Source organism: Monodelphis domestica, chromosome 2 (genome assembly GCF_027887165.1).
Source record: "Monodelphis domestica isolate mMonDom1 chromosome 2, mMonDom1.pri, whole genome shotgun sequence".
Lineage (NCBI taxonomy): Eukaryota > Metazoa > Chordata > Mammalia > Didelphimorphia > Didelphidae > Monodelphis > Monodelphis domestica.
The window spans coordinates 422,392,350-422,417,683 of NC_077228.1; the positions used below are offsets into that span (position 1 = coordinate 422,392,350).

The 25,334-nt window shown below is 38.0% G+C and overlaps 1 long non-coding RNA gene across 2 annotated transcripts in view; it reads left to right on the forward strand.

The window, feature by feature from the left end:
* LOC130457473 (uncharacterized) overlaps window positions 1–24,734 on the forward strand; it is a 45,012-nt gene extending 20,278 nt beyond the window's left edge. For both annotated transcript variants that reach the window (XR_008916702.1, XR_008916703.1), the window contains 2 exons: window positions 20,128–20,310; window positions 21,772–24,734. This is a non-coding gene — a long non-coding RNA (uncharacterized LOC130457473). The remainder of the gene's footprint in view (window positions 1–20,127; window positions 20,311–21,771) is intronic.
* Window positions 24,735–25,334: the final 600 nt, after the last annotated feature.

Genomic DNA, 25,334 nt, shown 5'->3' on the forward strand with positions numbered 1-25,334 from the left:
AAAGGAGTTTGGTAGAACTCCCTCTTTGCTTATTATGTCAAATAGTTTGTATAGTATTGGGGTTAACTGTTCTCTGAATGTTTGATAGAATTCACAGGTGAATCCATCAGGCCCTGGGGATTTTTTCTTAGGAAGTTCTTTGATGGCTTGATGGATTTCAATTTCTGATATGGGATTATTTAAGAATTCTATTTCCTCTTCTGTTAGTCTAGGCAGTTTGTATTTTTGTATATATTCATCCATTTCTCCTAAATTGGTGTATTTATTGCCATATAATTGGGCAAAGTAATTTCTAATGATTGCCTTAATTTCCTCCTCATTGGAGGTGCTGTCCCCCTTTTCATCTTTAATGCTGTGAATTTGCTTTTCTTCCTTCCTTTTTTTAATCAGATTGACCAGTACTTTGTCTATTTTGTTTGTTTTTTCAAAGTACCAGCTTCTTGTCTTATTTATTAAATCAATAGTTCTATCACTTTCGATTTTATTAATTTCTCCCTTAATTTTTAGGATTTCAAATTTGGTTTTCTGCTGGGGGTTTTTAGTTTGATCGCTTTCGAGTTTTTTCAATTGCATTTCCAATTGATTGATCTCTGCTCTCCCTTGTTTGTTAATATGAGCTTTCAGGGATATGAATTTGCCTCTGATTACCGTTTTGGCTGCATCCCAAAAGGTTTGAAAGGATGTTTCGCCATTGTCATTTTCCTTGATGAAATTATTAATTGTTTCTATGATTTCTTCTTTAGCTAAACGGTTTTGGAGTATCATATTGTTTAATTTCCAATTGGTTTTAGATTTGGTTTTCCATGTACCATTACTAATCATTATTTTTATTGCCTTGTGATCTGAGAAGGCTGCATTCATTATTTCTGCTTTTTTGCATTTGTGTGCTATGTTTCTGTGACCTAATGTATGGTCAATTTTTGTGAATGTGCCATGTGGTGCTGAGAAGAAGGTGTATTCCTTTTTATCCCTATTTATTTTTCTCCATATGTCTATTAATTCCAATTTTTCTAAGATTTCATTCACTTCTTTTACCTCTTTCTTATTTATTTTTTGATTTGATTTATCTAAATTTGATAATGGTTGGTTTAAGTCTCCCACTAGTATGGTTTTATTGTCTATTTCTTCCTTCAATTCTCCTAGTTTCTCCATTAGAAATTTGGGTGCTATATTATTTGGTGCATACATGTTGATTAATGATATTTCCTCATTGTCTAGAGTCCCTTTTAACAAAATATAATTACCTTCCCTATCCCTTTTGATCAGGTCTATTTTTGCATTGGCTTTATCAGATATCATGATTACCACTCCTGCCTTCTTTCTATCAGTTGAGGCCCAGAAGGTCTTACTCCATCCTTTAATTCTGACCTTGTGGGTGTCAACCCGCCTCATGTGTGTTTCTTGAAGACAACATATGGTAGGGTTTTGGATTCTAATCCATTCAGCTATTCGTCTACATTTTATGGGTGAGTTCATCCCATTCACGTTCAAAGTTATGATTGTCATTTGTGGACTCCCTGGCATTTTGATTGCCTTCCCTAATTCTAACCTTTTCTTCTTCGGCTCTACCTTTTAGTCCAGTGATTTACTTTGAATCAGTCCCCCTTGTCCCCTCCCTTGATGTTTCCCTTTTTAGTCCCTCCCTTTTTGTTCCCTCCCCCTCCCCCCTCTCTTTCCCTCCCTTTTTGTTCTCCCTCTCCCCCTCCCCCCCTTGGTTTTCCCTTCTCCTTACCCTTGTTGGGTAAGATAGAATTCAAGATCCCAATGGATCTGGATGTTTTTCCCTCTCAGAGTTGATTTCCCTGAGATTGAGGTTTAAGTAAACCCCCCCCCCCTCTCTTCCTCTCCTTCTTATAGGAGTTTTCTTCCCCTCCCCTTCCCCTGTGAATCTTTGTGTGAGAACCATTATTCTATTTGGTCTTTCTTTACCCCCTATTTATACATTACATTTTCCCCACATATTAGTATACGTAGGTTGATATAAATGTAGTCCTTATAGAAGAGAGTTTGAGTAAAAGAAGATAACATTTTTCCCCTTTCCTTAATATTTACCTTTTCAGGTATTCCTTGCTCTTTGATTTTCGGTATCAAACTTTCCACAGAGCTCTGGTCTTTTCTTTGCAAAAAGTTGGAAGTCTTCTATTTTGTTGAATGCCCATACTTTCCCTTGGAAGTATATAGTCAGTTTTGCTGGGTAGCTGATTCTTGGTTGGAGACCCAGCTCTCTTGCCTTTCTGAAGATCATGTTCCATGCCTTACGATCATTCAGCGTAGAACTTGCAAGGTCTTGTGTGACCCTGATTGGCATTCCTTTATATCTAAATTGTCTTTTTCTGGCTTCCTGTAGGATTTTTTCTTTTGTTTGATAGCTTTGGAATTTGGCAATTACATTCCTGGGAGTTGTCTTTTGGGGGTTTAGTGTAGAAGGTGTTCTGTGAGCTCTGTCAGTGGCTGTATTGCCCCCTTGTTCTAGAATCTCTGGGCAATTTTCTTTGATTATATCTTGTATCACCATGTCCAGTTTGGTGTTTATTTCTGGCTTTTCTGGGAGTCCAATTATTCTTAAATTTTCTCTTCTCCCCCTGTTTTCCAGATCTATCACCTTGTCGGTGAGATATTTTATGTTCTCTTCTAATTTCTTGGTGTTTTGGCTTTGCTTTATTAGTTCTTGCTTTAAAGCCTGGTTTTCTTTTACAGTTTGGTCAAACTGGTTTTGTAGATGCGTGAATTTCTTTTGCATCATTTCCCACTTTTCCTCCCAGAGGGCTTCCATCTTTTTGGTCCTTTCTGATTCAAATTCTTCATGTGTTTGTGGAGAGTTTCTATTTCCTTTGGAAGATTTTGGAGAATTTTCTTGTATATCTTCTTCTATCTGCTCTGTATTTTGTATTTTGGCTCCATAGAATGTGTCCAGAGTCGCCCCTTTCTTCTTATTTTTCTTGGTATTTTGGGGCTTCTGTGCTTCTGTAGAGTTTGTCATCTCTGAACGTGGAGGATTGGCTTTTCTTGTCTTTGTCTGGTGATCAGAGGCTTTAGTCCTGGGCAGATGTTGGTTCTATGAGCGTTCCCTGGGTTAAACTGAATATGCCTCACTGGAACTGGAATGGAAGGGTCGGACCACGAGACCACACTCTCCCCCTGGCTCGATTTCCGGAAGTTGCCTTCAGAATCCCTGGCCGTGAGGCTGTTTCGTCGGCCTGCGGGGGGGATGGGCTGCCGCTTCCCCAAGCTCCGAGAGCACAGACTTTCACTGAGACTTGGATAGCAGGATCCAGCCCGTGAGGCTGTCTTGCCCGCCCTGAGGGTTGCTGTTGTTTTGACCAGCTCTCTGCAGCGGAGGCCCCAGGCAGTAACTTTCACCCAGACCGACCAGCTCTTTGCAGCGGAGGCCCCAGGCAGTAACTTTCACCCGGACTGGGACTTGGGTAGAAGACCCTGAGGGTTGTTGTTCCTCAGACCCTGCTCTCTGAGCCCAGCGCGGCTGCCGCTTCCGGGAGCCTTGGACTCTGCGCTCCTACCCCTGAGGTCCGAGGGATCTCGGGTTCTGGCTTTTAAGGGGAGCCGTACCTTTTGAACCGGGTCCAGGTCCAGGAGGAGGGTTCCCAGGGTCTGTGCTGTTGATCGTTTTGAATTTCAGCGCCTTAGGAGCTTCTAGTTTGAGATCGGTCGGGAAGGGTTTTCCGGAGATCTGAACTTCAGCTTTCTCTAAGCCGCCATCTTAACCGGAAGTCCTCTTGCATCTCTCTGATTATAAGAGATTTAGAACACTTCTTCATGTGCTTATTAATAGTTTTGATTTCTTTATCTGAGAACTGCCTATCCATGTCCCTTGCCCATTTATCAATTGGAGAATGGCTTGATTTTTTGTACAATTGATTTAACTCTTTATAAATTTGAGTAATTAAACCTTTGTCAGAGGTTTCTATGAAGATTTTTTCCCAATTTGTTGTTTCCCTTCTGATTTTAGTTACATTGGTTTTGTTTGTACAAAAGCTTTTTAATTTGATGTAGTCAAAATTATTTATTTTACATTTTGTGATTTTTTTCTATGTCTTGCTTGGTTTTAAAACCTTTCCCCTCCCAAAGGTCTGACATGTATACTATTCTGTGTTTACCCAATTTACTTATGCTTTCCTTCTTTATGTTTAAGTCGTTCACCCATTTTGAATTTATCTTGGTGTAGGGTGTGAGGTGTTGATCTATTCCTAATCCCTCCCATACTGTCTTTCAATTTTCCCAGAAGTTTTTATTGAATAGTGATTTTTGTCCCAAAAGCTGGGATCTTTGGGTTTATCGTATACTGTCTTGCTGAGGTCGCTTTCCCCAGTCTGTTCCACTGATCTTCCTTTCTGTTTCTTAGCCAGTACCAAATTGTTTTGATGACTGCTGCTTTGTAATATAGTTTAAGGTCTGGGACTGCGAGGCCCCCTTCATATGTGTTTTTTTTCATTATTTCCCTGGATATCCTTGATCTTTTGTTATTCCAAATGAATTTTGTTATGGTTTTTTTCTAAATCAGTAAAGAAATATTTTGGGAGTTCAATGGGTATGGCACTAAATAGATAAATAAGTTTGGGTAGGATGGTCATTTTTATTATATTGGCTCGTCCTATCCATGAGCAGTTAATGTTTTTCCAATTGTTCAAGTCTAGTTTTAGTTGTGTGGAGAGTGTTTTGTAGTTGTGTTCATATAGTTCCTGTGTTTGTCTCGGGAGATAGATTCCTAGGTATTTTATTTTGTCTAAGGTGATTTTGAATGGGATTTCTCTTTCTAGTTTTTGCTGCTGAGCTGTGTTGGAGATATATAGAAAAGCTGATGACTTATTCTTTAAGTAGACCATCATGTCATCTGCAAAGAGTGATAACTTGGTCTCCTCCTTGCCTATTTTGATGCCTTCAATTTCTTTTTCTTCTCTAATAGCTACTGCTAGTGTTTCTAGTACAATGTCAAATAGTAGAGGTGATAATGGGCATCCTTGTTTCACTCCTGATCTTATTGGGAATGCATCTAGTTTATCCCCATTGCAGATGATATTAGCTGATGGTTTTAGATATATACTCTTTATTATTTTTAGGAATGACCCTTCTATTCCTATGCTTTCTAGTGTTTTTAATAGGAATGGGTGTTGTATTTTATCAAAGGCTTTTTCTGCGTCTATTGAGATAATCATGTGATTCCTGTTGGTTTGTTTGTTGATGTGGTCAATTATGTGGATGGTTTTCCTAATATTGAACCAGCCCTGCATCCCTGGTATAAATCCTACTTGGTCATGGTGGATGACCCTTCTGATCACTTGCTGGAGTCTTTTTGCTAGTATCCTATTTAAGATTTTTGCATCTGTATTCATTAGGGAGATTGGTCTATAGTTTTCTTTCTCTGTTTTTGACCTGCCTGGTTTTGGAATCAGTACCATGTTTGTGTCATAAAAGGAGTTTGGTAGAACTCCCTCTTTGCTTATTATGTCAAATAGTTTGTATAGTATTGGGATTAATTGTTCTCTGAATGTTTGATAGAATTCACTGGTGAATCCATCAGGCCCTGGGGATTTTTTCTTAGGAAGTTCTTTGATGGCTTGTTGGATTTCATTTTCTGATGTGGGATTATTTAAGAATTCTATTTCTTCTTCTGTTAGTCTAGGCAGTTTGTATTTTTGTATATATTCATCCATATCACCTAAATTGGTGTATTTATTGCCATATAATTGGGCAAAGTAATTTCTAATGATTGCCTTAATTTCCTCTTCATCGGAGGTGATGTCCCCCTTTTCATCTTTGATGCTATTAATTTGCTTTTCTTCCTTCCTTTTTTAAATTAGATTGACCAGTACTTTGTCTATTTTGTTTGTTTTTTCAAAGTACCAGCTTCTTGTCTTATTTATTAAATCAATAGTTCTATCACTTTCGATTTTATTAATTTTTCCCTTAATTTTTAGGATTTCTAGTTTGGTTTTCTGCTGGGGTTTTTTAATTTGATTGCTTTCGAGTTTTTTAATTTGCATTTCCAATTGATTGATCTCTGATCTCCTTAGTTTGTTGATATATGCACTCAGGGATATGAATTTACCTCTGATTACTGCTTTGGCTGCATCCCAAAAGGTTTGAAAGGATGTCTCGCCATTGTCATTTTCCTCAGTGAAATTATTAATTGTTTCTATGATTTCTTCTCTAACTAAATGATTTTGGAGTATCATATTGTTTAATTTCCAATTAGTTTTTGATTTGGTTTTCCGTGTACCTTTGCTGATCATTATTTTTATTGCCTTGTGATCTGAGAAGGCTGCATTTATTATTTCTGCTTTTCTGCATTTGTGTGCTATGTTTCTGTGACCTAATGTATGGTCAATTTTTGTGAATGTGCCATGTGGTGCTGAGAAGAAGGTGTATTCCTTTTTATCCCTATTTATTTTTCTCCATATGTCTATTAATTCTATTTTTTCTAAGATTTCATTCACTTCTTTCACCTCTTTCTTATTTTTTTTTGGTTTGATTTATCTAAATTTGATAATGGTTGGTTTAAGTCTCCCACTAATATGGTTTTACTGTCTATTTCTTCCTTCAATTCTCCTAGTTTCTCCATTAGAAATTTGGGTGCTATATTATTTGGTGCATACATGTTGATTAGTGATATTTCCTCATTATCTAAAGTCCCTTTTAACAAAATATAATTACCTTACCTATCCCTTTTGATCAGGTCTATTTTTGCTTTGGCTTTATCAGATATCATGATTGCCACTCCTGCCTTCTTTCTGTCAGTTGAGGCCCAGAAGGTCTTACTCCATCCTTTAATTCTGACCTTGTGGGTGTCTACCTGCCTCATGTGTGTTTCTTGAAGACAATATATGGTAGGGTTTTGGATTCTAATCCATTCTGCTATTCGTCTACGTTTTATGGGTGAGTTCATCCCATTCACATTCAAGGTTATGACTGTCATTTGTGGACTCCCTGGCATTTTGATAACCTTCCCTAATTCTAACCTTTTTTCCTTTGGCTCTACCTTTTAGTCCAGTGATTTACTTTGAATCAGGCCCCCTTATCCCCTCCCTTGATATGTTTCCCTTTTTAGTCTCTCTCCTTTTGTTCCCTCTCCCTCCCCCCTCTCTTTCCCTCCCCTTTTGTTTTCCCTCTCCCCTTCCCCTCCTTGATTTTCCCTTCTCCCTACCCTTGTTGGGTAGGATAGAATTCAAGATCCCAATGGATCTGGATGTTTTTCCCTCTCAGAGTTGATTTCCCTGAGAGTAAGGTTTAAGTAAAAACTCTTTTCCTCTCCTGCTTATAGGAGTTTTCTTCCCCTCCCCTTCCCATGTGAATCTTTGTGTGAGAATGATTATTCTATTTGGTCTTTCTTTTCCCCCTATTTACACATTACATTTTCCCCACCTGTTAGTATACATAGATTGATATAAATGTAGTCCTTATAGAAGAGAGTTTGAGTAAAAGAAGAAGATAACATTTTTCTCCTTTTCCCTTTCCTTCATATTTACCTTTTCAGGTATTCCATGCTCTTTGATTTTCGATATCGAACTTTCCACAGAGCTCTGGTCTTTACGTTGCAAAAAGTTGGAAATCTTCTATTTTGTTGAATGCCCATACTTTCCCTTGGAAGTATATAGTCAGTTTTGCTGGATAGCTGATTCTTGGTTGAAGACCCAGCTCTCTTGCCTTTCTGAAGATCATGTTCCATGCCTTACGATCATTCAGAGTGGAACTTGCAAGGTCTTGTGTGACCCTGATTGGCATTCCTTTATATCTAAATTGTCTTTTTCTGGCTTCTTGCAGGATTTTTTCTTTTGTTTGGGAGTTTTGGAATTTGGCACTTACATTCCTGGGAGTTGTCTTTTGGGGGTTTAGTGTAGAAGGTGTTCTGTGAGCTCTGTCAGTGGCTGTATTGCCCCTTGTTCTAGAATCTCTGGGCAATTTTCTTTGATTATCTCTTGTATTACGATGTCGAATTTGCTGTTTATTTCTGGCTTTTCTGGAAGTCCAATTATTCTTAAATTATCTCTTCTTCCTCTATTTTCCAAATCTGTCATTTTGTCCGTGAGATATTTTATGTTCTCTTCTAATTTCTTGGTCTTTTGGCTTTGCTTTATTAGTTCTTGCTTTAAAGCCTGGTTTTCCTTTTCACTTTGGTCAAACTGGTTTTGTAGATGCGTAAATTTCTTTTGCATTATTTCCCACTTTTCTTCCCAGAAGGCTTCCATCTTTTTGATCATTTCAGATTCAAATTCTTCATGGGTTTGTGGAGAGTTTCCTTTTCCTTTGGAAGGTTTTGGAGCATTTGCTTGTGTTTCCTCTTCTATCTCCTCTGTGTCTTGTATTTTTCTCCATAAAATGTGTCCAAAGTCGCCCCTTTCCTCTTGTTTTTTTTTTTTGAATTTTGGGACTTTTGTGCTTCTGTGGAGTTTGCCATCTCTATCTGAGTGTGTGTGTGTGTGTGTGTGTGTGTGTGTGTGTGTGTGGATTAGCTTTTCTTATCTCTGTCTGGTGTTCAGAGGTTTTAGCTCTAGGCAGATTGTCCATTCTATGCAGTTGTTGTTCTGTCTTCCCGGGAAGCCAGGAGTTGCTGGTGTGTCCCTGTTACTGCCTTCCTCTCCTCGGCACCCTCCTGATGCTTCTCCGTTGCCTTACTTCCACACTCTAAGCCTAGCTTGGCCCTTGTTCCTATGCCTTAGCTGGCCAGCACTTGCACTCTGTGGGGGAAGGGGCCGTGGCTTCCCAGAGCTCAGAGGGCTCCTAATGATATTAGCTTTCCCTGGGTTGAATTTAGTATGCCTTGAGGCAGGGACTTTTTTCGTGAGATTCCGATGGAAGGATCCAGCCGGGGGTTACAAGCTCCCCCCTCTCTCTCTCTGTTTCCCTGCTGTCTGGGTGCCCCCCTGGACTGGGTCAGGTTGTTTTCAGGGTGTGGCCTTCAGAATAGCCAGCGCTGGGGTCCTTTTGTCAGCCCTGCGGGTTACTGTTGTTTCTGAAGACCCTGCTCTCTGAGAGGGAGGGGCCGCGGCTTCCTGGAGCTCTGGGGGAGGGCTCCTGATAAGAAGATTAGCTTTCCCTGGATTTAATTGAGTGTTCCCTGACGCAGGGACTTGAGACTTGGATGGAGGGATCCAGCCAGGGGGTTACAAGCTCCCCCTGTCTCTCTGTTTCCCTGCTGTCTGGGTTCCCCCTCGACTGGGTTATGTTGTTTTCAGAATGTGGCCTTCAGAATAGCCAGCTCCTGAGGCCCTTTTGCCAGTCCTGAGGGTTGCTGTTGTTTCAGAAGACCCTGCTCTCTGAGGGGGAGGGGCCGCAGCTTCCCGGAGCTCCAAGGGCTCCTCCCAGGGGGTTACAAACTCCCCTGTCCCTCTCTTTTTCCTTGCTGTCTGGGTGCCCCCTCCACTGGGTTAGGAAGCGACCTTCAGAATAGCAGGCCGTGGGGCTCTGAGGTTGCCTCTGCTGCCTCGGACTCGGACTCAGTGCTCTGGGTTGGGGGGGATGGGTCCTAGGACCTTCCTTCTGCCTACCCCTTAGGTCCGAGTGGTCTCGGGTTCTGGCTTTTTTGGGGGGGCCGTACCTTTTGATCCAGGTCCAGGTACAGGAGGAGGACTCCCGGGGTCTATGCTGTTGATCATTTTGAATTTTGGTGCCCTAGGAGCATTCGGTTTGAGATTGGTAAGGAAGGGTTTCAGGAGATCTAAACTTTAGCTTTCTCTAAGCCGCCATCTTGACCGGAAGTCCTAGGAGGATTAAATCTTGAGGAGAAGCAGGAAGTTCTTTTGGAAGAGAAGTTTGTCTCTCAGTTTGGAGAAGCTGAAGAGAAAAGGTGGATTAAGACTTTCTCCTGAGTGTTACCTACTTTTTCCTGCTTGAGACTGGGAATCCTTCCCCCTCATGCTTCCCAATTGAAGGGACTCAGAGAAGAAAAACCTGAGAAAAGGCATTTTGAATCTCTGTCAGACATTACCTCAGCTTCTGTTGCCCTGGGTCTGAACTGTGGCCAAAGGGCCAAACCCAGGGTCGACCAACCTGACTATGTCTCAGGGGGTTTAGGCTGCCAAGGTCTGAGTTCCCCCCAAATTCAAGGAGGAAGGGAAAAGGCTTTTAGATAGAGACAGGGACCCTCTTTTCCCTACTTTCCTTTATCATTATTTTCCCTGTCAGCCATTCCTTTGTATTACCCTGATTGAGTTGATTGATATTAAAGTAGTTATCTTTTCCCCAAGCTGTGAATCAAGTGTGAGTGAACATATCAAGGGGAGAGACATCTTCCTAAGAAGAAACATTTAATCTCTAGTAGTGGAGGGGGAACAAGAGGGACAAGAGCAAATCTGGGAGACCAGTCATAGCTAAGGAATGAAGGAAGAAGGGGGAAAATCTTCAAACCCCCTCTCCTCTCTCTGAGCCAATCCTAAACATCAGCTGTCCTCGCCTAGATCCTGTTCCCTTTACCATCCCAAACCTTTTTTCAATTACATCTGCTGTCTCCCCTGAACCCCACTTTGAGAAGGAAGGTCTTCACTCTTTTTCTATATATATATACGGAAAGACTTAACCCTTGATTACAACACCAAGGAGATATTGATAGACTTGCTACATTAGATTCACTAATACTTCTCCCTGTTGGTATTGAAAAAAGAATGAAAAGGTATGAATAAGAAAAGTTTCATCAATATATGCTTTATTGTAATAATGTCACCAACTTAAAATTCTGTCTATTGTTTAAATTCATTTATTTGTTTAGTATTGTGTCATGATTATACCTCAGATTAGACTTTGGTTTGTAATAAGTTTCATAGCAATATAATGTTAAATAGGATTTACTTGTTCATTCCAACATTTCAAAAGATAAGTGATTTCATCATTATGGGTACTCCCCCTGTTTATGCAAGTTGAAACCCCTTCTCACCTTTTTTAAGTTACTGAGGTAAAAAAAAATTAGCATCATCTAATGTCCAAACTTCTGAGGCCTTATCCCATCATATTTAGCTAGTCTGTGGGAAAAATAGAATTGGTTTTTGGATGGGCCTATATTCAAAGAATTTCCAGGTTGGTAAGACCTAGTAGAGTTTGCACTCTGCTAGTATAGGCTTTAAAACTCCACCTGCATGCTAAGATGAAGCATTAGAGAAGTATTTTAGATTGAAGAAGAGAGAAAGGAAATGAAGGAGGAAAGGAGGAAACAAAGGAGGAAGGAAGGAAACGAAGGAAGGAAGGAAGAAAGGGATAGAAGCAGGAAGAATTATTAAATATCAACTATATGCCAGGCACTTTATTAAATGCTTTATGAATATTATCTCATTTGATTCTCACAACTCTAGAAGGCAGGTGCTCTAATTACTCCTATTTTACAATTGATGAAGCTGAGGCACAAAGAAGTTAAATGATTTGTCTAGGGTTGCATAGCTATTATGTGTGTGAGGACAAATTTGAACTAAGAACTTTCTGACTCCAGGCCCAACACTCTATTCACTGTGCCACCTTGCTGCCTCTAGACTATTTGTCTTTTAGAAAATAGAGTTAAATCTGACATAATTCAGCTATCCCAAAACAGAGTGATGGAAAGACTTCACACTAAATATTTTCATCATTTTATTTCTTAAGTGTAAGTATAATGATTTCATCTAGGTATATCCTAAGGAAACTAATTGTGAATGTAGCCTGGGTTCCAAGCATGGGGTTATTTTAAGCATATTGCTTCTTAGGTGTGACTCTGAATTGGTGGAGGGAATGATGACAATACAGCATTGCCTGTGTGGTAGAGCTGGTTTGAGAGCTTTAAAGAAGAAAAACATTTTTCCTTTCCTCTTTAGGAGAGACAGACTCTCTTGGGGGAAAAACCTGTGGAGAGCAAAAAAAAAAATACTTTGGAAACTGGCAAGATATATAAAGGAGCCAGTACTTCAACACAGCTCTGATTTCCAGTTTGCTGCTCTAGAGATTTCAGGGAATATTCCCTTGAGTGAAATTAGAAATTCTCTTGAGCTGAAATATTTTGTTCCTAAAGAGATTGTCCATTCATTCTGTATATTTTCTGACATATTCTAATCTGTAGAACTCTTTGGTTTCTGTTTGCTATCTGCTTGGATAAATGAGTTTACTCACTATTCATGATGGTCTTTTGTGCAACTAGTATTTGATGTTAAGGGACCAGCCTGGTTGATATACAATTAAAGTACCTTCCCTCTTTAAGAAATAGTAATCAAGAAACCAGCTTAAACCTAAAAATTATGTTCTTGACCATCAATATTTAATTGAGGAAGAGGAGATAAAATTCTACTCTGGCACCACATCTCAAAGGAAAACAACTTTGTGACTCCTTCTCTTGCTGCCCTCCAGAAAATAATAAAAGACTCTGAAGAGAGTGGCAGACCAGATTCCAGATTCCAGCTACCGATGCTCTTTACCTCGAGCCACTAGTATATATTTTAAACATATTCTGCAGATATATATATATACCTTACACAAATAGCATACTCTTCCACACACACAAAAAAAGTCTACATCTGAATTGTGTTTATCTTCAAAATGGTCATTTCAGGAGGCTGTGTCCTCATTTAACAACACTGCTACTATCCAAAACATTTCTGAAAGTCATTTCTTCTTCTTCTACTACTACTACTACTGCTACTACTACCTTCAGAACAAGGTGACAATCCACACAAGGAAATCATTCTATTATATCACATTTCTGAACCCAAACAGCATTGATTAACCTATTTTCCCACCTTACCTCATCAGACTTGACTGTAAATGACTTTTAGTCAGTCTAAAAGTTAAATCCATCCACAAGGGGCAAACTTTTGCCAAGACTGAGAATGTCCAAAATAATGGACTAAAGAATTTGAAGGAAATTCCTGAAGAGTCTCTAGATACATTTTCAGCAAAGACATTACTGCTGGAATTAAGTTACGATCTTCCCCAGGCAACTGTTTTACTGGGAACAATTCACGTAACTTATGGCATGCTTGATTTTTTTAAAAAGTCACATTGCTTTATAGACCCTTCATTTGCTCCTGATTTTGCAGAGCTATCTAAAGAACTTATCTGGACAGGAAATGACTGAAGACACTGAAGGACTAAAGTTTCATGCTATAATTATAACATCTGTTTTTTGTTGTCTACCCCAATACGTGTACAAAAAAACCTTCATTTATAGTCCTCATCTTTGAAATATGCAAAGTATCTTTAGCCACAATCTGGAATCCAAGTTTACATATATGAAACCAATTAACTTGCTATTGATAGAAGAAATAGAAATTAATCAAGAGGAAGGCTATATGTGAGAATGGATAGACACTAGCACATTATTTCAAGTAATTTTTCATTTAAGAGCTTTAGAGAAGAAAAATATTGAGTATTCTTATTTCCAAAGCAAGTTACAAGGTGGGGGACAATATTCTCCTTCTGTTCAAACCCTTCTATAAAATATGCATTTGTATTTGGGGAAAAGAGATTTTTTCCTTTGATGGTGATAAAATCATAGTTAAGAATATGAAATTAGTTCAGAAAGAGCTGGAAAGACCTATATGAATTGATGCAGAGTGAAACAAGCAGAACCAGGAGATTATGACATACAGTAACTAATATTGTGGAACAATCAAATGTGATAGACTTTGCTATTTAAAAGCAATACAACGATCCAGGAAAATTCTGAGAGATTTATGAAAAAGAATGCTATTCATATCCAGAGAAAGAACTGTTGAAGTAGAAATGCGGATGAAAACATGATTTATCACTTGCTTATTTTAGTATGTTTGGGGGTTTGGGTTTATAAGATTATTTGCTTACAAAAGTGAATAATATGGAAATATATTTTGTGTGATAATACATGCATAACCCAGGTTGAATTGCTTTTCAGCTCCAGGAGGGGGGAGGAAAGAAGAGAGGTAGATAATATGGATCATATGGCTTTGAAAAACTTATATGGAAATTTGTTATTAAGATTAAAAAATTTTTTTAAGAATATGAAATCAGGGGGTTGGACTGAATGACCTTGCCAGTTCCTTCTGCCTTTAAGTCATATGATTTGCTCTGCTATCTCACTCTTCTCCATATTTAAAGATGATGTTCCTGTTTATGATCTCAATCTGTAGCTCAAAATAGTGTTTTATCTAAATGTGTTTCCAACCCACCCCTTTTTCTTCCCTCTCCAGCACGTTAAGTGCCCTGCTTAAAAAGAACAAAAGTGTCAGTTGAATTTAACTGACTGGCACTGACCTCTTTCAATATATACACATTTTAGGACTGCTCTTCAGTTTGCAGCCACACTGATGATTCAAATAGCTTCTCAACTCATTTAAGTTCTCTGGGCCTCAATTTTCTATCTATAAAATGAGGGAGTTGAACTAAACAGCTTCTGAGGTCCCTTCCACTTCTCAATATGAACTTATATTCTCTGATTCTTTTTTTTTTTTTATATATTTTATTTGATCATTTCCAAGCATTATTCGTTAAAGACATAGATCATTTTCTTTTCCTCCCCCCCACCCCCCATAGCCGACACGTAAGTCCACTGGGCATTAGATGTTTTCTTGATTTGAACCCATTGCTTTGTTGATAGTATTTGCATTAGAGTGTTCATTTAAAGTCTATCCTCTGTCATGTCCCCTCAACCTCTGTATTCAGGCAGTTGCTTTTTCTCGGTGTTTCCACTCCCATAGTTTATCCTTTGCTTATGAATGGTGTTTTTTTTTTTCTCCTGGATCCCTGAAAGTTGTTCAGGGACATTACACCGCCACTAATGGAGAAGTCCATTACGTTCGATTATACCACAGTGTATTAGTCTCTGTGTACAATGTTCTCCTGGTTCTGCTCCTCTCGCTCTGCATCACTTCCTGGAGGTTGTTCCAGTCTCCATGGAACTTCTCCACTTTATTATTCCTTTGAGCACAATAGTATTCCATCACCAACATATACCACAGTTTGTTCAGCCATTCCCCAATTGATGGGCATCCCCTCGTTTTCCAGTTTTGGGCCACCACAAAGAGCGCAGCTATGAATATTTTTGTACAAGTCTTTGTGTCCATTATCTCTTTGGGATACAGACCCAGCAGTGCTATGGCTGGGTCAAAGGGTAGATATTCTTTTGTTGCCCTTTGGGCATAGTTCCAAATTGCCCTCCAGAATGGTTGGATCAGTTCACAACTCCACCAGCAATGAATTAGTGTCCCTACTTTGCCACATCCCCTCCAGCATTCATTACTTTCCTCTGCTGTTATGTTAGCCAATCTGCTAGGTGTGAGGTGATACCTCAGAGTTGTTTTGATTTGCATCTCTCTGATTATAAGAGATGTGGAACACTTCTTCATGTGCTTGTTAATAGTTTTGATTTCTTTATCTGAGAACTGCCTATCCATTTCCCTTGCCCATTTATCAATTGGAGAATGGCTTGATTTTTTGTACAATTGATTTAGCTCATTATAAATATGAGTAATTAAACCTTTGTCAGAGGTTTCTATGAAGATTTTTTCCCAATTTGTTGTTTCCCTTCTGATTTTAGTTATATTGGTTTTGTTTGTACAAAAGCTTTTTAGTTTGATGTAGTCAAAATTATGTATTTTACATTTTGTGATTCTTTCTATATCTTGCTTGGTTTTAAAGCCTTTCCCCTCCCAAAGGTCTGACATGTATACTATTCTGTGTTTACCCAATTTACTTATGGTTTCCTTCTTTATGTTTAAGTCACTCACCCATTTTGAATTTATCTTGGTGTAGGGTGTGAGGTGTTGATCTATTCCTAGTCTCTCCCACACTGTCTTCCAATTTTCCCAGCAGTTTTTATCGAATAGTGGATTTTTGTCCCAAAAGCTGGGATCTTTGGGTTTATCGTATACTGTCTTGCTGAGGTCGTTTTCCCCCAGTCTATTCCACTGATCTTCCTTTCTGTTTCTTAGCCAGTACCAAATTGTTTTGATGACTGCTGCTTTGTAATATAGTTTGAGGTCTGGGACTGCAAGGCCCCCATCATATGTGGTTTTTTTCATTATTTCCCTGGATATCCTTGATCTTTTGTTCTTCCAAATGAACTTTGTTATGGTTTTTTCTAAATCAGTGAAGAAGTATTTTGGTAGTTCAATGGGTATGGCACTAAATAGATAAATAAGTTTGGGTAGGATGGTCATTTTTATTATATTGGCTCGTCCTATCCATGAGCAGTTAATGTTTTTCCAATTGTTCAAGTCTAGTTTTAGTTGTGTGGCGAGTGTTTTGTAGTTGTGTTCATATAGTTCCTGTGTTTGTCTTGGGAGATAGATTCCTAGGTATTTTATTTTGTCTAAGGTGATTTTGAATGGGATTTCTCTTTCTAGTTCTTGCTGCTGAGCTGTGTTGGAGATATATAGAAAAGCTGATGATTTATGTGGGTTTATTTTGTATCCTGCAACTTTGCTAAAGTTGTTGATTATTTCAATTAGCTTTTTGGTTGAATCTCTAGGATTCTTTAAGTAGACCATCATGTCATCCGCAAAGAGTGATAACTTGGTCTCCTCCTTGCCTATTCTGATGCCTTCAATTTCTTTATCTTCTCTAATTGCTACTGCTAGTGTTTCTAGTACAATGTCAAATAGTAGAGGTGATAATGGGCATCCTTGTTTCACTCCTGATCTTATTGGGAATGCATCTAGTTTATCCCCATTGCAGATGATATTAGCTGTTGGTTTTAGATATATACTGTTTATTATTTTTAGGAATGACCCTTCTATTCCTATGCTTTCTAGTGTTTTTAATAGGAATGGGTGTTGTATTTTATCAAAGGCTTTTTCTGCATCTATTGAGATAATCATGTGGTTCTTGCTAGTTTGCTTGTTGATGTGGTCGATTATGTGGATGGTTTTCCTAATGTTGAACCAGCCCTGCATCCCTGGTATGAATCCTACTTGATCATGGTGAATTATCCTTCTGATCACTTGCTGGAGTCTTTTTGCTAGTATCCTATTTAAAATTTTTGCATCTATATTCATTAGGGAGATTGGTCTATAGTTTTCTTTCTCTGTTTTTGACCTGCCTGGTTTTGGAATCAGTACCATGTTTGTGTCGTAAAAGGAGTTTGGTAGAACTCCCTCTTTGCTTATTATGTCAAATAGTTTGTATAGTATTGGGGTTAACTGTTCTCTGAATGTTTGATAGAATTCACAGGTGAATCCATCAGGCCCTGGGGATTTTTTCTTAGGAAGTTCTTTGATGGCTTGATGGATTTCAATTTCTGATATGGGATTATTTAAGAATTCTATTTCCTCTTCTGTTAGTCTAGGCAGTTTGTATTTTTGTATATATTCATCCATTTCTCCTAAATTGGTGTATTTATTGCCATATAATTGGGCAAAGTAATTTCTAATGATTGCCTTAATTTCCTCCTCATTGGAGGTGCTGTCCCCCTTTTCATCTTTAATGCTGTGAATTTGCTTTTCTTCCTTCCTTTTTTTAATTAGATTGACCAGTACTTTGTCTATTTTGTTTGTTTTTTCAAAGTACCAGCTTCTTGTCTTATTTATTAAATCAATAGTTCTATCACTTTCGATTTTATTAATTTCTCCCTTAATTTTTAGGATTTCTAATTTGGTTTTCTGCTGGGGGTTTTTAATTTGATCGCTTTCGAGTTTTTTCAATTGCATTTCCAATTGATTGATCTCTGCTCTCCCTTGTTTGTTAATATGAGCTTTCAGGGATATGAATTTGCCTCTGATTACCGCTTTGGCTGCATCCCAAAAGGTTTGAAAGGATGTTTCGCCATTGTCATTTTCCTTGATGAAATTATTAATTGTTTCTATGATTTCTTCTTTAGCTAAACGGTTTTGGAGTATCATATTGTTTAATTTCCAATTGGTTTTAGATTTGGTTTTCCATGTACCATTACTAATCATTATTTTTATTGCCTTGTGATCTGAGAAGGCTGCATTCATTATTTCTGCTTTTTTGCATTTGTGTGCTATGTTTCTGTGACCTAATGTATGGTCAATTTTTGTGAATGTGCCATGTGGTGCTGAGAAGAAGGTGTATTCCTTTTTATCCCTATTTATTTTTCTCCATATGTCTATTAATTCCAATTTTTCTAAGATTTCATTCACTTCTTTTACCTCTTTCTTATTTATTTTTTGATTTGATTTATCTAAATTTGATAATGGTTGGTTTAAGTCTCCCACTAGTATGGTTTTATTGTCTATTTCTTCCTTCAATTCTCCTAGTTTCTCCATTAGAAATTTGGGTGCTATATTATTTGGTGCATACATGTTGATTAATGATATTTCCTCATTGTCTAGAGTCCCTTTTAACAAAATATAATTACCTTCCCTATCCCTTTTGATCAGGTCTATTTTTGCATTGGCTTTATCAGATATCATGATTACCACTCCTGCCTTCTTTCTATCAGTTGAGGCCCAGAAGGTCTTACTCCATCCTTTAATTCTGACCTTGTGGGTGTCAACCCGCCTCATGTGTGTTTCTTGAAGACAACATATGGTAGGGTTTTGGATTCTAATCCATTCAGCTATTCGTCTACGTTTTATGGGTGAGTTCATCCCATTCAAGTTCAAAGTTATGATTGTCATTTGTGGACTCCCTGGCATTTTGATTGCCTATATTCTCTGATTCTAAGAGTATTATTGTAAGTAATTCTTTTCATATATATGGTTGCAAAAGTATAAGTTTTAGGTAGGAGTACCTTTAAAAAGCTCTAAGTTGCAAGTTTGTAAAAGAAAACATTTTTCTAAAAAAATGTGATTATAACAGATAGGATAGAGGAAGGGATCAGTCTTCAAATGAAAGTGATATAAAAATTATAGATATAAATGCCCCAAATTAATTATTTCTCTACATCCTTTTAAAAAACTTTTTCTTTCTGTCCTAGAATTGATACTAAGTATTGGTTCTGGGGATGAAGAGCAGAAAGGCCTAGGCAATTAGGGTTAAGTGACTTGCCCAGTGTCACATAGCTAGGAAGCATCTGGGGCTAAATTTGAACCCAGGTCTTCCTGACTCCAGACCTGGCACTCTATCCTCTGTGCTATCTAGCTGCCCCTATAAACTTATAGAAAAGGAAATTATGGGGATGAGTGTGAAGGAGTGGTAGAAAATAAGAGAGTATTTTAGAACCTCTGTTTGCACCACTTTTCACATAATTTTCCTTGCCTCTCCTGTTTCTTCTCTTTACGTTCTCTTTCAACACTTTATTCTGTCTCCTGTCTCTTTCTATCTCTTTCTCACTCTTTCCCTCTCTTCATAGAATCACAGACCTAGAAGAGTGAATTCAGAGATCATCTAGTTCAATCTCATCTTTTGTACAGATGAGGAAATTGAGAACCAACAAGGTTAATTGACTTATTAACTATCACATACATTGCATATATATATGTATGTGTGATGTCACTTAAATTGGCTTGTAATACAATGGGGATAATAATAAAACCTACTTTGCAGAATTGTGATGAGAAACAAATGAGATAATAAAATGCCTAGAACATTGTAGGTGCTTTGAAAAATGCTTCTTCCTTTCTCCATTCCCTTCTTGTATCAGGTTTGAACTGACCTCTGACCTCAGTCAGTGCTATTTCCACTGTACTATGCTGCTGTGCCTTTCTATTTTTAATTATACATTAAAATAAACCCAAGATATATATTTTTATTTCTTGTATTGATTGAATAGAATTTTGTTTTTTATTCTTAATTTAAGAGCAATGTATATAGTGTTTTATTTTCCCCTTAGCTCTGCCATCTCACCCCTTCTTACCCAAAACTGTCTTTTTTTTTAATGTACTCTCAAATATCCAGATGAACTGTTTATCTTATCAATATAGGCATTCCCTCTCCTTCCCCATTTTATGTTGTTTTTGTCCATTTCCTTGAAGAAGTTGGATAGCAGCTGTCAGAATGATTTTCATAAAATTTAGGTCCATCTGTAACATCATCCCCACTCAGTAAACTATAGTGGCTCCCTATTACCTCTAAGATGAAATATAAAATGCTATATTTGGCATTTAAAGCTCTTTAGCTTCCCAGATCCTCTACCTTGACAATCTTCTCAGACTTTACTCCCTTCCTCTAACTCTATAAGCTAGCTATATGACCTGCTTGCCCTTCTTTACCCATGACTCTCCAGCTCCCATCTGTAAGCCTTTGTATCATCTATTTCCCATGTTTCAAATGTTTTCTCTCTTTTAGAATCCCTGGATCTCTTTAAGACTCAGCTCAGCTGTATGACAGACATCCACAATTTTACAGGTGGAGTTCCATCCAGAAGACATCATGCTTCATGGCCCCTTCAGGACAACCCTATTACACTACATATATGTAAGGAGATGTGGGAAAGAAAAAGAGAGAAGAGAAATGAGGCAAGAGAGAGAGGTTTGTGACTTTGAATGGCAAATGGTAGGCCCCTTGGCTTATGGGGAGAAACTGGCACCCCTAAATGACAACAGATTCCTAGCATCTGCAACGTCAGAGACTGCTATGAATGATGATCTTGGAGAACAAGATCTTTCTCTCCCCAGCTAAGTTGATATTTCATATCACTCCAGAGTCCAGATTTTGAGTTTTGCCTATGGCTTTCCTGACTACAATTTTACTTCTTATTTGATCAATGTTTGCTCACTATCTGTAATTATCTTTTATATTATTATATGTATAATATATATTGTATATTATATATATAATATACATATATATCTTTTATATTATAAGGATATGATGGGAGAAGAAGCTAAGCATGCCAAGATTAAGTAAACTGTTATTCTCCTTCCCTGGGTATCACTACTTTTCTCTACTCCAAATAATCAGGAAAAATACTTTTATTTCAACCCCCCCCCAAAAGAAATATACTCTAGAAATATCTGAAGTATATTAGACAGATATTCCAACCCCAAATATCTCTGATAGAGGGGAAAGAATGATTTCCCAACCCATAGTCATCTTACTCTCTACAAAGTAGAACTACAATCTACATGAGATAAAGCATTCAGAATCTATCAATCCTAATTAGAGAGCTAATTTATTGTTGTTAGACATATAATCATAATTTTCTGTCCTACTTTGTATATGGAAAAGGGTGGAAGAACACTAGGGAACACACCAACTCAGTAACTTTCCAAACCAAAATATCCCCATACTGTCATTTCTATAAACATTGTTCTCCCTTCATTAGAATGTAAGTGTCTAATATTATACATAGAAATAGCAATAATGTACAATGAACAACTGGAAATTTCAGCAACACAATAATCCAAGAAAATCCCAAAGAGCATATGATGAAAAATGCTATCCACCTCCAGAGAAAGAACTGATAGTGTCTGGATGCAGATTAAAGCAGGTCATTTTTCAACTTAATTTTTTTTCCAAGGGTGGTTTTTCTTTTTTAAATGTATGTCTTCTTCCATGACATGAAGAATATGGAAATATGTTTAGTATGATAGCAAATGTATAACTAAGAGCAGGTTGCTTACCTCTGGAGGGGAGTGGGAGGAGGGAGAGAGAATGTAGAACTCAAAATGTCAGAAAAGGAACTCCAAAAATTGCTTTTACATGTAAATGGGAACAAATAAAACAGTCATAACATAAAAAAGGATGTAAGCTTCTGAAGGGTAGGAATTATCTTTGCTTTTGTCTTAGTATTCCAGGGCTAAGTGCAGCTCTTGACACATAGAATGATTTTTCATTCATTCTCATACTATTTACTTTTATTTTGTCCTAATTAAAAGTTTTGCTATTTAAGAGGGAAAGAATTTATTTTGCTGACTGAAAAATTTGTTTTTACATTTTGCTATTTGACTTATGGTTCTTGATCCTAGATGATGACTTTTTTTTTTTTAGATTGGGACTTGACCTATATTTACATAATCATGTGTAAGGAGAAGAGATGTTAGTCCTCTGGAGCCTTAAAATCACTATTGTGAATATGAAGTGGGAACAGTTGTCTCAGAAGGAATGGTCCTATGATTTATCCCAAATATCATCACACTGAACTTGGAGTACTAAAGGATTCTGGAACCATATATAATAAACTGCTTTGTGTCCCAAGGCTAGTCTATTTTCAAAATTAAAAGAATAGTTAGTGAGAGCTTCATTTAGATGAGCCAGCCACCTATCATACAAAGTTCCCTTCTCTTGCCTCCACCTTTTGACAAAGCATAATGTTTATTTTACCTAATTATAAAAGAGATCCAATTAAAATCTTATTAGAAGGAGGTTGAACTTCCTGATAGGCACATTCCTTCATCTTTAATATTTTATTGACTGCCTGTTTCATTCCCTATGGCAACTGTTCCAATACCTTATACTTTCTCCCTAAATCTGCTCTATCCTAAACACATAGCATATAGTTTGATCTGCTACTTCACTGGGAAGATTGAAGCCATCTGACATCAACTTTCCTGTACTCCTTCAAATTTCTCAATGTCATCACCTGCTCCTTCACCTTTTTTCCTACCTCAGAAGAAGCCATCTCCCTAGTCCTTACTAAAGCTACTTCCTCTAACTGCCTATTCTACATCATTTACTTCTACTCTCTTCTTCATTCATAATCCAAGTCATCCTTCACATTATGACTAGAAATTATCTTTCTACAAAGACCCAGTCACGCCACTCCTCAGCTCAAAATCTTTTAGTGAGTCCCTATGACCCACCAAACTTTTATCTTTTGATGGGCATTCAATTATGTTTACCGTTATCCCTTATTTTCCCTTATCTTTTCCCCTCTGTATTCTCTTTGTACCAGTCAAATTGAATTATTCACATTCCTCCATGACACTCCACACTTTCACATCTGTGTCTTTACTCAAGTTTTTCCTAAGCCTAGAAAGGCCTCCTTTCCCATTCCACTATTTTTTTCTAATTCTCTGAAACAACTCCAATTCTATGTCTTTTGATTATTAATCCCCCCAGATACATTGCATTCTGCTTGTACTTCACATATTAATTTTTACCAGTTATTCACATATATATTATACCTCCCTATTACCTTATATGTTACAATGAACAATGCCATACTAATTTGGTCTCTTGTGCAGTACCAAGAACAGAACTCTGCACACAGCCATTTGATAAATGTTTATTAATTTGAATAGATGGCATGGAGAAGAGTAAACTATCATAAGAATACCCTTGGTTTCCTTTATGATGAGAAAGATGATAGAATATCTCCCTCTACCTCTTCCCACAAATATAACTAAAGACAATGAAAGAGGATATGGTTGGCAATTTCATATTACTAGAGCTTCTCTGAGTTGCCAGCAATAGAGACTACACTGTTCCTCTAGGTAACTTCTTTGCAAGTGGTACATAGGCCCATATGAAACATTTTGGTTGTGGCTATGTGGCTAAAGTACTTTCTTAAGCTTTCAGGGAGGCAGGGTGTCACTGTGTTAATAATCCAGCAAGGGAGTTGATTATGAGGTTAGTTAAGCATGGTATTTATATTAACCAGCAGGTAGTGCCCTACTTGAGATATCAGCCCTGATTTCCCTGCTTTTTTGACATTTGCACACTGTGGTGGACATTTTTCTCCCTAATAAGTTGCAGTATCCACACATGGCCACTACAAGGCATTCAAATTTGAAAATAGGCTGTTCCAGAATCACAATTCCTCATAGAAAACCAACTTTTGTTAACTTGTCTCTGGGCTGAATCTCACATTTAATCTCTTCAGTCTCTGGGGAGAAGGGCATTGGATTCCTAACTTAACTTAATTCTCATAGAGTACAGTCCCAATTACAAGTATATAATAACCCCTCTGCGGCTTGAATCTCAGGTACCCTTGGCTTCTTCTGCCTTCCACACTGGACTGGCACCCTGTACCAGCTCACCTGCAATCCTGGCTTCAAGGTCAACATGACTTGAACTTCTGTTCCCATGAGGATCACCCTTGGCACCTGAAACTGAGGACAAATAGCATAGAACAGAAACAAAAATCTCTAGGCCCCTTTCTCAGAGCACAGGTAAAAAGATAGAGTGCAGGGGAAGGCATCCTTTCCCTCTCACTGGTTTGGTCCATGGTGCCAATTAGTAGGTGAACTGAGATTTCATTCTCAGGATGCAACAGATAAGAGTGATCAAAAAGAGATTGGAGGAAAAGAGGACAGCAGAAAATGTTGGAGGAAAAAAAATGCTATCTCCCACCTACATGGAAGGAGATTCAGAGGCCTCCATGGAAAGCAAACTAGACATGCCCTAAAGGTCCCTCAGGGATGCCTTCATTTCACCTGAATTGGGTGTGCCTGGACAAGACCTGGTTACAATTAGATAAAAGGTTGCTATCTTTAATGGCCACATGTTCTCCTTTCGTTTTCTATTTCATTTCTTCCTCCCCCATTCAGATTTCCAAAAGTGAGATGGGAGTAGGTAGGGTGACTAATGCCTGTATGAAGAGATACTGATATCACAACCAGCACAGTCCAGAAAAAACCCAAGTTGGGTTAGTTATAGGACTGAGGCCATTCAGGAGGAAAGTCTGCCCAGACCTGAGAACTTTTGAGCATTGGAGTTGAGACAGTGATCAGAGTTTTGAGAAGATATTAGCTATTAAAAATTCCTTTTGACTGATCAACTCGGGGTAACTGCTTTCTCTTTTTAGTCCATGAGACCAAGGGGAAAAATGAAAAATGCTAATTCACTACATCCATTCCTTTCCATGAACTGAGAACAAAGGTAAGGTTTCATACCTTCAGTACTCAAAACTCTGGGAGGAAGTCAAGAGGAGGTCTAGGAATGGGAGATAATTGATGGTGAATATTTCCATATGGTTGCTGTTTGTACTTGGTGTACAATAAACTATGTAATCAAGCATTCTTTTTTGTTTGTTTGTATTTTTATTTATTTATTTTTTAACATTATTTTATTTGATCATTTCCAAACATTATTCATTGGAAACAAAGATCATTTTCTTTTCTTCCCTCCCCCCCTCCCACCACCTCTCCCATAGCTGACGCGAGATTCCACTGGGTATCACATGTGTTCTTGATTTGAACCTATTTCCATGTTGTTGGTATTTGCATTAGAGTGTTCATTTAGAGTCTCTCTCTCCTCAATCATATCCTCTCCACTCCTGTAGTCAAGCAGTTGCTTTTCCTCGGTGTTTTTACTCCCACAATTTGTCCTTTGCTTATGGATAGTGTTTTTTTAGATCCCTGCAGAATGTTCAGGGATGTTGTATTGACACTAATGGAGAAGTCCATTACCTTCTATTGTACCACAGTGTATCAGTCTCTGTGTACAATGTTTTCCTGGTTCTGCTCCTTTTGCTCTGTATCACTTCCTGAAGGTTGTTCCAGTCTCCATGGAATTCCTCCACATTATTATTCCTTTCAGCACAATAGTATTCCATCACCAACATATACCACAATTTGTTCAGCCATTCCCCAATTGAAGGGCATCTCCTC